Raw genomic sequence first — 14,800 nt, 5'->3', positions numbered from 1 at the left:
CATAAAAAGATTCCAAGGATGCAAGTGTCACACAACAGTAGGGCAAAATGTAATCAGAGTCCAGAGGGAGACCCAATGCAAATAGGTTTACCAGAGACCTGCTGAGATTAATCTAACTTATCTCCCTTTCTGAAGGGAAAATTTAGATGGTGTGACAAAATTGTTTAGGCTGCAAGCAAAAGAAATTGATGCCTTTATCACTTCCTCTCCAGTTTTCTAGATACAGACTTAACTTAATATTTATAAACTTTTTAGCCATCTCTGAAATTATTCCTTCTCATGTAACCTATCAAGTGACAGGATATTTTGAAGAGAGATCACAGAAAAGACTATTTTCCACTCTTCAATGACTGGGTCATTGTTACTGCTGCTTAGAGGTTCTCAAAAATTCTGTTGCAGGTCTTAGTTGCTAAGTATATCTTGTTATATAACATATTGTATTTATCAATTGTGCCATCCTGGGCATGTTATTAATCCCCTCAGCTCTAGTTTCTTCATCAGCAGAAAAGATATAATAAAATTCATTTCATAGGGCTATTATGGAAATTAAATAAATATCGTAAAATGCTTAAAACAGTGTCTGGCTCATGCATGACAAGTGCTATAAAGTTGTTGCATAAATGTTGATACAAAAATGATGTTATCATATTTCCACTGAGATCCATCACCATTGAAACTATTGATAACTCAGTAGACAAAACTGATTTCTAACATTCTGAGTCAAAATGGGTCTTTCTCAGAAAAATGCAGCCTTCACATAGTTGAGTACAAAAATACTAATAGAGCTTTATGTATACAGGATAGAAGTGTGGAGGTTCTCAGATTTACCATTTTTTCCTATTATTTTCTGTAACCTAGGAAGATGAGGAGCTAAACATAGGACAGGGATTATATCTGTCAGATTGAAAAAAAAGGAACCAAAATTCATTTCAAGCCTCCTTTCTGGGGACAAACAGATCACGCTGCAGGCATGTTGAGCTGCAGTTGTATTTTGATTAGCTATCTCTCATGCCTGTGGGAATGGCATGCAGCAAATGCCAAGCCAATTCAATGTACATATTAATAACATTTTAACCTCTTCCGATAAACAGTGATCACTGTAAATACATATGGGCATAGAAAGAACACATAAAACATTTTAAAAGGTTATTCTTCATTTTAGTTCCTTTCCCTTCCCCTATTTGCTGATAACTGTTGAGTCATGAAATGATCAACTACCATATGCATGGAATGCATGAGGACCAGGATAGGGTTGAGAGAAGCACAAAAAGTGGACCAGGATCCCTGGGAGAATCAATCTGAAATTATATCTGAACTGGTAAGCGTAAGAATGCCTGAGGTATTTAAGTCCCTTATTCAGAGTAATGAGATTGTGATATTCATTGATGCAAACAGGCAGTCAATAGGGAATATGAGATATTTGGTAAATAGGAATAAGAAATTAAGTATTTATATTGAGAGAGTGTATTGCATCCTTTTTTGTTCCTAAAAGGACTTGGGATAGCTAACTAAGTTGTTTTGGTGTGAGATCAAAATAAATGAGGAAAAATTTTAAAACCAAACAGATAAAATAATGCCAGGGATAAGGTTAGTACCTACTTGAAATCAAATAGCTTATGTCTGGGGGAATCCAGATCTGTTGGACTCCTTTCTCAAAAAACAGTACTGCTTTTTGTGTCACTCCTAAGGGAGCTACCTGTAAGGAACAGTGGTAAAGGAGGGCAAAGTTCCTCTTTTTTATTAATGGTCTTTGGGACGTAACTGTCAATATGGAGAACTATGGTCACCTTGGCTGGAACTAAGACCTGGGTTAGAAATCTGAGAGATCTCTGCTACATGACTTCAAATTTAAGCCCAAATCGTACATTTTACATTGATCAGATTGAATGTTTTCAAGGAAAATAATAGGTCAGAGGGAGCTACCTAGGGGGTAAGCCCTGGGTCAGCTTACCATTGGAAATCAGATAAAAAGGAGAAGAGTGTGTTAGTAAAAAAGATGGTGGAGCTCCTCCATGTAGAAGAGCTTTAGCCTTCCAGTTTGAAAGGAAGAGAAGACAGACTGGTTCCTATGGGCATAAATATTCATTGGATGACTATCCCATAACATCCTGGAATCTCTCCAATCAGAGGATTATTTCCTCTTCCTGGGAATTCAATCTTCCTCCTCTCTGAAAGCTCTTCCTGCAGAAATATTTTATCAGGTGGCTCCTTCTTATCACTCAGGTCCCTACTTAAAATGTCACCTCCATTGTTAAAGCCTTTCCTAACAACACAATTCCAAGTAGATCCTCAGGCTCTCAACTTGTTTTAGCACTTCTTATTAATGAATGTTTTCTTTTACATATTTTTATTGTTAATGGACTCTATACTCCACACCACCCATTTAGAATGTCAGTTCAATGACAATAAGGATCTCATCTGTATCATTTACTCATATACATGTGAGTAATAAATGAACATAATAGGCCCTTCATAAATGTTTATTGAATGGATACATGAACAAATATGTGTTTTGATAGGTCAAGAAAGGTGGTTGAAAAAGAACTACTTTTGGGAAATCTCTATTTTAGTACTGATTATAGATAACATTTGCCAAGAATGGGTATTAATATATTAAGGGTTATCTTTTTTCAATCTTCACAACCCTGTCATAATATAAACCCTGAAAAGAAAAATGGGGTCGCAACTTGATCAAATCTACACCAGAGCCAAATAAGAGATGAGATCCATGCCTCGACTGATCCCATAGCAGCTATGCTTCACTACCATATATGCCATTGGATCCTCTTTACTTGCCAGATATGTGCGACAGATTTGGTTTTGAGCTTCCTAGAACCCCACAGACACCTGCAAATAAATCTTTTACATGGTCTACTGGAACCACAGTTAAAAATAATTTTCCAGGAGAAGCCCTGTATTTGGAGTGCTTAGACTGGAAGTATGTCCCATGATCTTCCTAATGGAGAAACTTCATAAAGGATGAAGAAAACCACACCATGAATGACATTACTACCATAAATGGAAGCATGAGTTTCTAGCATCGATAACACAAATCAGTGTAAGTCGATTGCATTGATTCAAGCTGTGGTTCAGTGAAAGCATTTCTACAGAGTAAATACAAAGATCTTAATAGCCTCATTTAATCCATTGATAAAATTTAAGCTATACTGATGAATGAAAAGGATTCATGTCATTTGGGCAATCTTCCCTCAATATTATTTCTTGCAACTACTTTGCTGATTGATATTGGTTGGCAGAAATTATGATGCATATATTGTATGGTGAGTAACAGACCACAGACATTGGGCATTACTAATTAAGGACATATCCATGGGTTTTAAAACATGCATAATTTTGGCATCTTCTCAGGAGCCAAGACACCTAACCAGAACACTTACCTGAACCGGCTAACATTATACCTATACAGACAAGTACAAAAGGGAGTATCTATAGCCGACATCTAGACTTCCTCAGAAAACAACAACAACAACAATAACAACAACAACATAACAACTCTGGTTTTATCTAATATGTGAACAGAAGTCTAACTGAAAGGCTAACATCATGTCTCAGTCATAGTCCAAAATCATTAAACAATAATAAATAAAAACCCATAAAATATTTAACTTTAGGCTGTAAAATGTGCTCCTAGGTAACTACATAATTGTTGGGCTCTAATTCAAGGTCAGTGAATTGGAAAAGCATGTCATTTGTAATGGCTGGTTTTAAGCCATTCATTCGTACCATCATTAGTACGTGAGCGTCCATGACAATATCACACCACAAGCAGTAGTTTCACCTTCTTTTTTTACAGACTAGTGAACAAAGCCCCAGAGACCTCATGTAAATTAGCAAAGTGACAGAGGCAGTGAGTGAGAACCTAGGAATGCTGCACCGTGCCTGAGATTGTAACCACTAAAAACATTCTGCCACGCTATTTGCAACTTCTGTCAGATAGATGAAATTCATAGATTTTTGGAGCTAGTAAGAATTTTGGGGTCATTTGCTTAGCTTTCTTATTTTGTAGATGAACTAAAACAGAGTAAACGGTTGACTTCAAATCCATATCCTACTTAGTGATAGAATGAAAAATAAAACCATTCCAGCATTTTTCTAAATAAAATTTCTTTATACATAAAAATCATCTTAAATTAAGAAAACATAGGGCATAAAAAAAGTATCACTTAATATTAAATACTGATGATGTATGTAAAGGATATTTCTCCATGTAAAAATGCAAACTGTCATCTTTTCAAACACTGATAAGTACATAAATCCCCAATGAGAAGCAGCTGGTCAGCCAACCATCTTCAGGTGACATCTCTAGAAGCAGGACTGTTAACCCTGTTTACAGCAGCCCATTCTGTTTGGGGAAGAATTCTGTTGTTGTTTTTTTTTACAGTTTTTGTTTGTTTTGTTTATTTAAATGAATCCCATTTAATATTATTTTAAAAATCTTTCCCATGTTGGGCCACAGTAGACCCAAATGGCTCAGGACCTCCTTCAGAGTCATGGCTATAAATACTAACCTCCCTTCCATCTGACATTGATTCAAATATTTACAAAAAATTATCATCTCTAACACTTCTTAGTCTTTTCTTCTCAAAACAAGGCATACATAATTCTTTCAAACTTTCAAATTCCCTCATTATCATGCTTGCTCTAGACAGTTATACTCAGGTTCATCAATGTCCTTCTTCAACTTGTGGACTCAGGTCACAGTGTTTTGGGGGTGTTCTACTCAGAGTGCTGAACTAGTTTATCGCACCCTCTCTGTTCAATACATTAACATAGGTTAATGTCATTCACGTTCTTTTTTTTTTTCAGATGTAGTGTTCAATAATTTATCAGTTGTGTATAATACCCAGTGCTCATCACATCCCATGTCCTCATTAATGCCCATCACACAATTACCCCATCCCCCCACCCACCTCCCCTCCAGCAACCCCCAGTTTGTTTCCAATAGTTAAGAGTCTCTCATGGTTTTTCTCCCTCTCTGTGTCATCCACATTCTAATTACACACTGTCATCACACTGGTGACACTTACCTTCTCAACTTGAGTCTATGACTTTTTTTTGAACAACAAAAATGTGTCCGTTATCTTTTCAATTTACTTCGCTCTTAACTAATACTGATTTTTTAAAAATATACTCTGATGGCTTTAGAATAGAGAAAATAAATTTTAAAACCTCACCAAAGATTTAGAGGAAATTAAGAATAGCAATAAAAAATAGGTAAATAGTTCAGTACCTGTGGAGGGCGAGGGAGGGGGGAGAATGTTAAATCTCTCTTTGTCACTTTAGCTGAAGACTTGACTGTGTGCAAAGGAGAAGGAGCCAGTATTGGGGGAGGGGGGGGACTGAAAATGGAAGTAAAAATGAGCTCAATTGTTAGAACAAGAACTTAGAGGAAACAGGACCTGCCCTTTCATCCTGTTTGTTTTATACTTTAAAATTTTGTTAAAATAAAAGTTTCCATATGGCTTTGACGTTTCTTAAAAATCCCATCAAAATCAAATAAAATATTGTTTTAAAATAACCTTTACTTATTTAATAAATTAATAGTGTGTGTTACATTTTTTGCTGATAAAAATAAAATCACTCTCTGTCTACTATTTAGGTACATCTGAAGACAGCCAGTGTTCTCTGGGTTCACCATCAGGGATAGATTGTAGAACTTACCATAAATTCAAGTGGAAAATATAGGTTTACTTATCAGGATTACTTAAACTGGCTAAAATAACTATGAAAGAGTATACTAAGAAATATCCAAAGCAGCAATTATATTTCACAGTGTCCTCAAATCACGTTAAATTTATATTTTAAGTACCAATGAATGTTCTTTTTGATTGGAAGAGCCCTGTGAATGATAGACACTTTTGTGCTGAGCAAATGAGCAGTTTCCCCTACTTCTCTTTATATGACTGTCTGTTCCTTCCCTATTATCTAAGTCAACATAATGGAGAGCCTCATAAAATGTGAGCCATATGCCTCATCTTTCAGTCCATGATTTAAATTTGGTCAATGATGTCTTTATTGTTTAAAAAAAAAAATCTCACCAATTCAGTATATTTTGTTCCTGTTTAATTTTTCTTCCATTGCTCCTTGAAACATACTTTTTTCAATTAAATCTATATTTCTGTGTAAAGAAAGTGTCAGTTTCCTTTGGCCCCAAAACAACAGTGTGTGTGTGTGTGTGTGTGTGTGTCCACCATTAATACCTGGGTAGACTGTTCACAAACAAAGGCATTCTTTCCTTGCCATCGTTGTTTGTCTGATAGACTTGTAAAAGACTGCCAGAAGCAGGCCTACTTCTTTTCTAGGACACCCATTTTTCAGAAGAAAATGTTCTTTACTTCACTTTTGGTCTTCATGAGGACATATGCAAGCAGCCCCATATGTCTCACTGTAGTTGCATTCAACAAGGGCTTCCTTAACAGGTACTAGCCAAGACTTATCTTTCTGAGCACCCCTCAATTCCTAATTCCTCTCCCTGTAATGTTAGGTGGTGAACAGAAAACAGCTATTGCCAATGTCTCCATTTGTTCTCTGACAACCAAAACGAAAAAAAAAATTAAAAATAATAAAAAAATTAAAACCTTGTTGCGACGCTTGATGACCACTAGCAGAGAAAGAGGAGGTAGAAAAACTAGTAAGTCTTTGCAAGGAAAAGAAAGTTATCTACACCACACAAGAAAGGCCCCTAAAAGGTTATAAAGTAGTTTCTATTCTTTCAGGTGTATTTTTTTTCTTAAATACAGAATTCGTAAATGTTCTGCCTGCCAAAACTAAAGAAAAAAAAAAGCCCAGAAATAACTCACTTTCCACTTCAAATTAATAGTGATATATACCTCCAATATCGTTACCCACGTCATAAGTATTAATAAAGAAAATATGTTTAGCCATTATGCTTCATGTATAAATTTGAACTAGAACATTGAACTATGTTACCGTTACCATAGTGTTTAAAAGGACAAAAATCACTTTAAGCAAATAAAAACGGTATACAGACTACTGGAAACATATCACATATAACATAGATAATAGTTTGATAGAGAAAAATGTAGAAGCCTAAGAGTGGATTGTTGATATGCCATTACTTCTCCCAGTCACTTTGGGGCTCACAAACCAGGGGAACTACTTAATTAAATGCATGATTAAATAAAACAAAACTAATTTCCTTCTTGTTATAAAAAAAATAAGTCTGAAGACACAAAATGGTATTTCATTTCATCCTGAAAATATAATTAAAATAAATTTAGTATTTACCTCATATGATTAAAAATCCACTGGACACTTTAGAAGCACAAGCAGCACATGATACAGCGATACAGCCTTCCCGTGGTACTCTTCAATCTCTGTAAATATAAGGAAGTTGAAAGAGTGCATTTAGAGCAATATATGCCTTGGTAAAATGATGCTGATCAGCTATGAAATGTTTATAATCACTCCAGGATGGCTTTTAAAAAGTACCTCCCTACATATTGCTGTTATCATAGCTTTAAATGCACAATCTAGTGATGAAAATTATGTCATCTGGAACTTCCAAGACACAAAAATAGACTCCAGATAATAATACACCACAAAAAAATAAAAATAAAACCACTTAATTGCATGCTATTTTACTGGGAGAGGCTGTAGTACTATGAAAAGTAAAATACTTGTAATTTAAATATTTTCTTATTATATACACATTACCAACATAAATATTTTTCTAGTCATAACACTGAGTTTTAAGTAGTAGTGGGTGTCAGCTCCATTGTTTAGTTTTTCCCACTGACTTTTTTACTGTATTTTAGCAAGTGTTTTTATTTCATGTCTCATAATTTTCCTGGAAAAGATTCATAGATTGTGAGAAATGACTGTCATTCATTTGATAAGTTGATAAGCAATATGTTGGCATTTAAGTGAATTCTGCTTCTAGATAATATACACTATAGACAGTAAAAAAAAAAAAATAACTCAAACTTTCACAACCTGTTTCAATTATTTGTAGATGAAACTTTGTACATATTTTCTCCCATCTACCTGCTAAAAGAGAAATAAAGTGATAGGCAAAATATATAGGTATTTTGCTGCTGTCCATTCTTACTTCTCCATTTCACCATACACAAACACATACTATTTAGGTACAATAGGAACTGTATTACATTCCTCTCCTACATCTCCCTCACAATAAGCCTCATTCATGTACTGTTAAATTCAGGCACAAATCTCAGTGAATCAGCACCATGGACATCTGCTCTCTACCCTCTAAACTCTGCAAACCTTTAATCCAGTAGGTGACAAAGAATATCAGGGTAGGAAAAGAGATGGTGGGAAATGGTGCTCCTAACTGAGAAGTATAATTTTGTAAAGGTACCTGTAGCAGGTTAGAACAGAAAAAAATGAGCATCTTCTTAATCCATTGCAAGAGTGACCAAAAGAACCCTTAATTTAAAGGGCTGAATATTATGCAAATTACATTACCAACTCAATTTTCCTAAAGGCTACTATTGGAAACGAAATACACGTATTTAACATCTGTAGATATAAATATGTATATATTTACATAAATACATATTTCTATTTAACATAGTTGGATAGATAGGTGAATAGATAAAAAGGACAGATAGATAAACTATATATCCCTCACTATGTGCTTGTCTTTTGTCAGTTATTGGATATTAGAAATCACTTTGAAGAAAAGATGCTTTTCCAGCCAAATAAATTCTGTATAGTGAATAACATGTCCCATTAAATTCCAGAAAGATATTGGAAGCTACATTTACATTAGGGAGAAACAAACTGTGAAGGAAAGTGTTGACCATTTTTGGCAGGAAAGAGAGTATTCTAATGTTCAGAATAGTGTGATACTAGCCAGAAAAATAATGAAATACCAGGAATTGCTGCACAACACTTTATGAATTTCTAGACATTTTGCAGAACTATCCTACTTTCCAGAGAACACATCAACTAATTCAATACCTCATCATCTTCTCTGTATTCACAATTGTTTGCCTTGTTTTCATTTTGTTATTTATAATTCTATAGTAAACCACCCTAAACTTTTATTGAAGGCTCATTGTGGTAAGTGCTGTTATAGATGCTTTCATATGCCCATCTCTAATCAACAAGACATATACAGTGTCACAATTAGCAGAGAGTAGCCATTGTCTTATACACCATATGTCTCTGCATAAAAATCCTAAGTCAGAAGTGGCCTGTTCCATAAAATAAAGTGTTCTTTCCAACTAATTATAATTTTTTAAAGATTTATTTATTTATTTGAGAGAGAGTGAGGAGTAGGGGGAGGGGCAAAAGGAGAGCAAGAGGAAGAGAATCTCAAGCAGACTGCCCACTGAGTGAGGATCCCAATATGGGGCTCAAACTCATGACCCTGAGATCATGACCTGAGGGTATACCAAGAGTTTGACCCTCAACTGACTGAGCCACCCAGGCACCCCTCCAACTAATTATAAATTTTAAGTTCTGAATATTAAAAAAATTAATATCTAAAGTATTTATTGAATAATTATAAATGTATGTGAAATATGAAAATTACCAAACAAAATCCACTATCTAGTTACCTGAAACTTGCCTTTTAGAATTCCAGTGGAGTGGGGGAATGATCCTAGAACCTCACAAGTCCTTTTGCCTATGATTACTTACATTCAAAAATAAAATTTATGACATCTTTAAGGAAGAAGGAATGTGTATTATCTCTTCAACCCATACATTGGAATTTCCTAATTTTTCTGAAAGAAGATAATTTTAATTAAGAACAAATACTGTTTGAAGGAGATAAAAAATAAGCTATGATGGTAAAGTAAATGGTATGAATGCAAAAGAAGGCACTAGATATAAGGATCAGAGAGAGACTATTTTGCTAAATGGAAGGAAATAAAGTTGGGAACAGACAAGGTAATGGAGAAAGATGGGGGAAATGTGTTGATAAAACCTATAAAAGTGTATGTGTCTGTGGCGTATTTTCTGGGGAGGGGGGAAGGAGTTGAAGGAGTACAATTGTTTAAGTAGAAAATCCTTCAAAGTTTGCTAGATTATTAATGGAACATTGGAGGAAAGAAATGCAGTCATAATTCCTAAAAACTAAATCAATGATTACAATAATGGGCATCACGTTCTACACCTAATGGTAACATATAAGAGGAGAAGGCAGGCCCAGATGTGGTCCCAGATCATGGGACTCACTCATCTTAATCTGGGGAGATCTTTTATACCACAATGATTTGGAAAACAGCAGAAGGGTATTAGTAATAGAATATATTGTTCAGAGAAAGAAGAGGGAGAATATAAAAAATCAGGTTCATAAGAATTGGTGGTAGAGGCGCCGCTGAGCTGGGGACAAAATTCAAAACAAAGAATTTGAGGAACTATACTGTCAACATTTTGACTGAAGTACACAATTTGAGATAAGTGATAATGTATAGAACACAAAAACTGAGGACTTGATGAATGTGTATTTGCAAGCATTTAGTAGACAAAAGAAAGCCCATTCGTATATAAAATAAAAACAGCCCACATGCTTAGGACATTCAATAAAAATCATACCTAAAGCGGGTGGTACCTAAACAAAAACCCTTAGAGTCAACCTGGAAATAGTTCATAAAACATACACAAAATTTTTAATTTTTTTATTGTTATGTTAATCCCCACACATTACATCATTAGTATTAGATATAGTGTTCCATGATTCATTGTGCATAACACCGAGTTCTCCATGCAGAAAGTGCCCTCCTCAATACCCATCACCAGGCTAATCCATCCTCCCACCCCCTCCCCTCTAGAACCCTCAGTTTGTTTTTCAGAGTCCATCATCTCTCATGGTTCATCTACCCCTCCGATTTCCCCCCATTCATTCTTCCCCTCCTGCTATCTTCTTTTTTTTTTCCTTAACATATATTGCATTATTTGTTTCAGAGGTACAGATCTGAGATTCAACAGTCTTGCACAATTCACAGCGCTTACCAGAACACATACCCTCCCCAGTGTCTATCACCCAGTCTTCCCATCCCATCGACCCCACCCCCCTCCAGCAACCCTCAGTTTGTTTCCTGAGATTAAGAATTCCTCATTCAGTGAGGTCATATGATACATGTGTTTCTCTGTTTGACTTATTTCGCTCAGCATAACACCCTCCAGTTCCATCCACCTCATTGCAAATGGCAAGATCTCATTCCTTTTGATGGCTGCATAATATTCCATTGTATATATATACCACTTCTTCTTTATCCATTCATCTGTCGATGGACATCTTGGCTCTTTCCACAGTTTGGCTATTGTGGACATTGCTGCTATAAACATCGGGGTGCACGTACCCTTTCGGATCCCTACTTTTGTATCTTTGGGGTAAATACCCAGTAGTGCAATTGCTGGATCATATGGTAGCTCTATTTTCAACTTTTTGAGGAACCTCCATACTGTTTTCCAGAGTGGCTGCATCAGCTTGCATTCCCACCAACAGTGTAGGAGGGTTCCCCTTTCTCCACATCCCTGCCAACATCTGTCATTTCCTGACTTGTTAATTTTAGCCATTCTGACTGGTATGAGGTGGTATCTCATTGAGGTCTTGATTTCGATTTCCCTGATGCCGAGCAATATTGAGCACTTTTTCATGTGTCTGTTGGCCATTTGGATGTCTTCTTTGGAAAAATGTCTGTTCATGTCTTCTGCCCATTTCTTGATTGGATTCTTGCTCTTTGGGTGTTGAGTTTGATAAGTTCTTTATAGATTTTGGATACTAGCCCTTTATCTGATATGTCATTTGCCAATATCTTTTCCCATTCTGTCGGTTGTCTTTTGGTTTTGTTGACTGTTTCTTTTGCTGTGCAAAAGCTTTTTATCTTGATGAAGTCCCAAGAGGTCATTTTTGCTCTTGCTTCCCTTGCCTTTGGCGATGTTTCTAGGAAGAAGTTGCTGCGGCTGAGGTCGAAGAGGTTGCTGCCTGTGTTCTCCTTTAGGATTTTGATGGATTCCTGTCTCACATTGAGGTCTTTCAACCATTTGGAGTCTATTTTTGTGTGTGGTGTCAGGAAATGGTCCAGTTTCATTCTTCTGCATGTGGCTGTCCAATTTTCCCAACACCATTTGTTGAAGAGACTGTCTTATTTCCATTGGACATTCTTTCCTGCTTTCGCAAAGATTAGTTGACCATAGAGTTGAGGGTCCATTTCTGGGCTCTCTATTCTGTTCCATTGATCTATGTGTCTGTTTTTGTGCCAGTACCATGCTGTCTTGATGATGACAGCTTTGTAATAGAGCTGGAAGTCTGGAATTGTGATGTCGCCAGCTTTGCTTTTCTTTTTCAACATTCCTCTGGCTATGCGGGGTCTTTTCTGGTTCCATACAAATTTTAGGATTATTTGTTCCATTTCTTTGGAAAAAGTGGATGGTATTTTGATGGGGATTGCATTGAATGTGTAGATTGCTCTAGGTAGCATTGACATTTTCACAATATTGGTTCTTCCAATCCATGAGCATGGAACGTTTTTCCATTTCTTTGTGTCTTCCTCAATTTCTTTCATGAGTATTTTATAGTTTTCTGAGTACAGATCCTTTGCCTCTTTGGTTAGATTTATTCCTAGGTATCTTATGGTTTTGGGTGCAATTGTGAATGGGATCGACTCCTTAATTCTCTTTCTTCTGTCTTGTTGTTGGTGTATAGGAATGCCACTGATTTCTGTGCATTGATTTTATATCCTGCCACTTTACTGAATTCCTGTATGAGTTCTAGCAGTTTTGGGGTGGAGTCTTTTGGGTTTTCCACATAAAGTATCATATCCTCTGCAAAGAGTGAGAGTTTGACTTTTTCTTTGCCGATTTGGATGCCTTTGATTTCTTTTTGTTGTCTGATTGCTGTGGCTAGGACTTCCAATACTATGTTGAATAGCAGTTGCGATAGTGGACATCCCTGCCGCGTTCCTGACCTTAGGGGGAAAGCTCTCAGTTTTTCCCCATTGAGAATGATATTAGCTGTTTTTCATACATGGCTTTTATGATATTGAGGTATGTACCCTCTATCCCTATACTCTGAAGAGTTTTGATCAAGAAAGGATGCTGTACTTTGTCAAATGCTTTTTCTGCATCTATTGAGAGGATCAAATGATTCTTGTTCTTTCTTTTTTTAATGTATTGTATCACGTTGATTGATTTGCGGATGTTGAACCAACCTTGCAGCCCAGGGATAAATCCCACTTGGTCGTGGTGAATAATCCTTTTAATGTACTGTTGGATCCTATTGGCTAGTATTTTGGTGAGAATTTTTGCATCCATGTTCATCAAGGATATTGGTCTGTAATTCTCCTTTTTGATGGGGTTTTTGTCTGGTTTTGGGATCAAGGTAATGCTGGCCTCATAAAACGAGATTGGAAGTTTTCCTTCCATTTCTATTTTTTGGAACAGTTTCAGAATAGGTATTAATTCTTCTTTAAATGTTTCATAGAATTCCCCTGGGGAGCCATCTGGCCCTGGGTTCTTGTTTTTTCGGAGATTTTTGATGACTGCTTCAATTTCCTTAGTGGTTATAGGTCTGTTCAGGTTTTCTAGTTCTTCCTGGTTCAGTTTTGGTAGTTGATACATCTCCAGGAATGCATCCATTTCTTCCAGGTTTTCTAATTTGCTGGCATAGAGTTGCTCATAATATGTTCTTATAATTGTATTTCTTTGATGTTGGTTGTGATCTCTCCTCTTTCATTCATGACTTTGTTGATTTGGGTCATTTCTCTTTTCTTTTTGATAAGTCTGGCCAGAGGTTTATCAATCTTGTTAATTCTTTCAAAGAACCAGCTCCTGGTTTTGTTGATCTGTTCTACTGTTCTTTTGGTTTCTATTTCATTGATTTCTGCTCTGATCTTTATTATTTCTCTTCTCCTGCTGGGTTTAGGCTTTATTTGCTCTTCTTTTCCAGCTCTAGGTGTAGGGTTAGGTTGTGTACTTGAGACCTTTCTTGTTTCTTGAGAAAGGCTTGTATTGCTATATACTTTCCTCTTTTACTGCCTTTGCTGCATCCCAAAGATTTTGAATAGTTGTGTTTTCATTTTCATTGGTTTCCATGAATTTTTTTAATTCTTCTTTAATTTCCTGGTTGACCCATTCATTCTTTAGTAGGATGCTCTTTAGCCTCCATGTATTTGAGTTCTTTCCGACTTTCCTCTTGTGATTGAGTTCTAGTTTCAAAGCATTGTGGTCTGAAAATAGGCAGGGAATGATCCCAATCTTTTGGTACCAGTTGAGACCTGATTTATGACCTAGGATGTGATCTATTCTGGAGAATGTTCCATGGGCAATAGAGAAGAATGTATATTCCATTGCTTTTAGATGGAATGTTCTGAATATATCTGTGAAGTCCATTTTGTCCAGGGTGTCATTTAAAGTCTTTTTTTCCTTGTTGATCTTTTGCTTAGACGATCTGTCCATTTCAGTGAGGGGGGTGTTAAAGTCCCCCACTATTATTGTATTGTTGTCGATGTGTTTCTTTGCTTTTGTTATTAAGTGCCTTATATAATTGGCTGCTCCCATGTTAGGGGCATAGATATGTACAATTGTTAGATCTTCTTGTTGGATAGACCCTTTAAGTAGGGTATAGTGTCCTTCCTCATCTCTTATTACAGTCTGTGCTTTAAAATCTAAATTGTCTGATATAAGGATTGCCACCCCAGCTTTCTTTTGGTGTCCATTAGCATGGTAAATTCTTTTTCACACCCTCACTTTCAATCTGGAGGTGTCTGTGGGTCTAAAGTGAGTCTCTTCCAGACAGCATATTGGTGGGTCTTCTTTTTTTATCCAGTCTGATAGCCTGTGT

General features: G+C 36.2%; 1 long non-coding RNA gene across 1 annotated transcript in view; it reads right to left on the bottom strand.

Annotated features, from left to right (window-relative positions):
- Positions 1-7,312: 7,312 nt before the first annotated feature.
- Positions 7,313-14,800, bottom strand: part of LOC118018044 — a 209,529-nt gene continuing 202,041 nt past the window's right edge. Inside the window, exon 3 of the long non-coding RNA XR_004681302.1 lies at positions 7,313-7,358. This is a non-coding gene — a long non-coding RNA (uncharacterized LOC118018044). The remainder of the gene's footprint in view (positions 7,359-14,800) is intronic.

The sequence above is a fragment of the Mirounga leonina genome, unplaced genomic scaffold (genome assembly GCF_011800145.1).
Source record: "Mirounga leonina isolate KUSES-001 unplaced genomic scaffold, KU_Mleo_1.0 Mir_170, whole genome shotgun sequence".
Classification (NCBI taxonomy): Eukaryota; Metazoa; Chordata; class Mammalia; order Carnivora; family Phocidae; genus Mirounga; species Mirounga leonina.
This window is presented reverse-complemented; position numbering and strand designations above follow the sequence as displayed.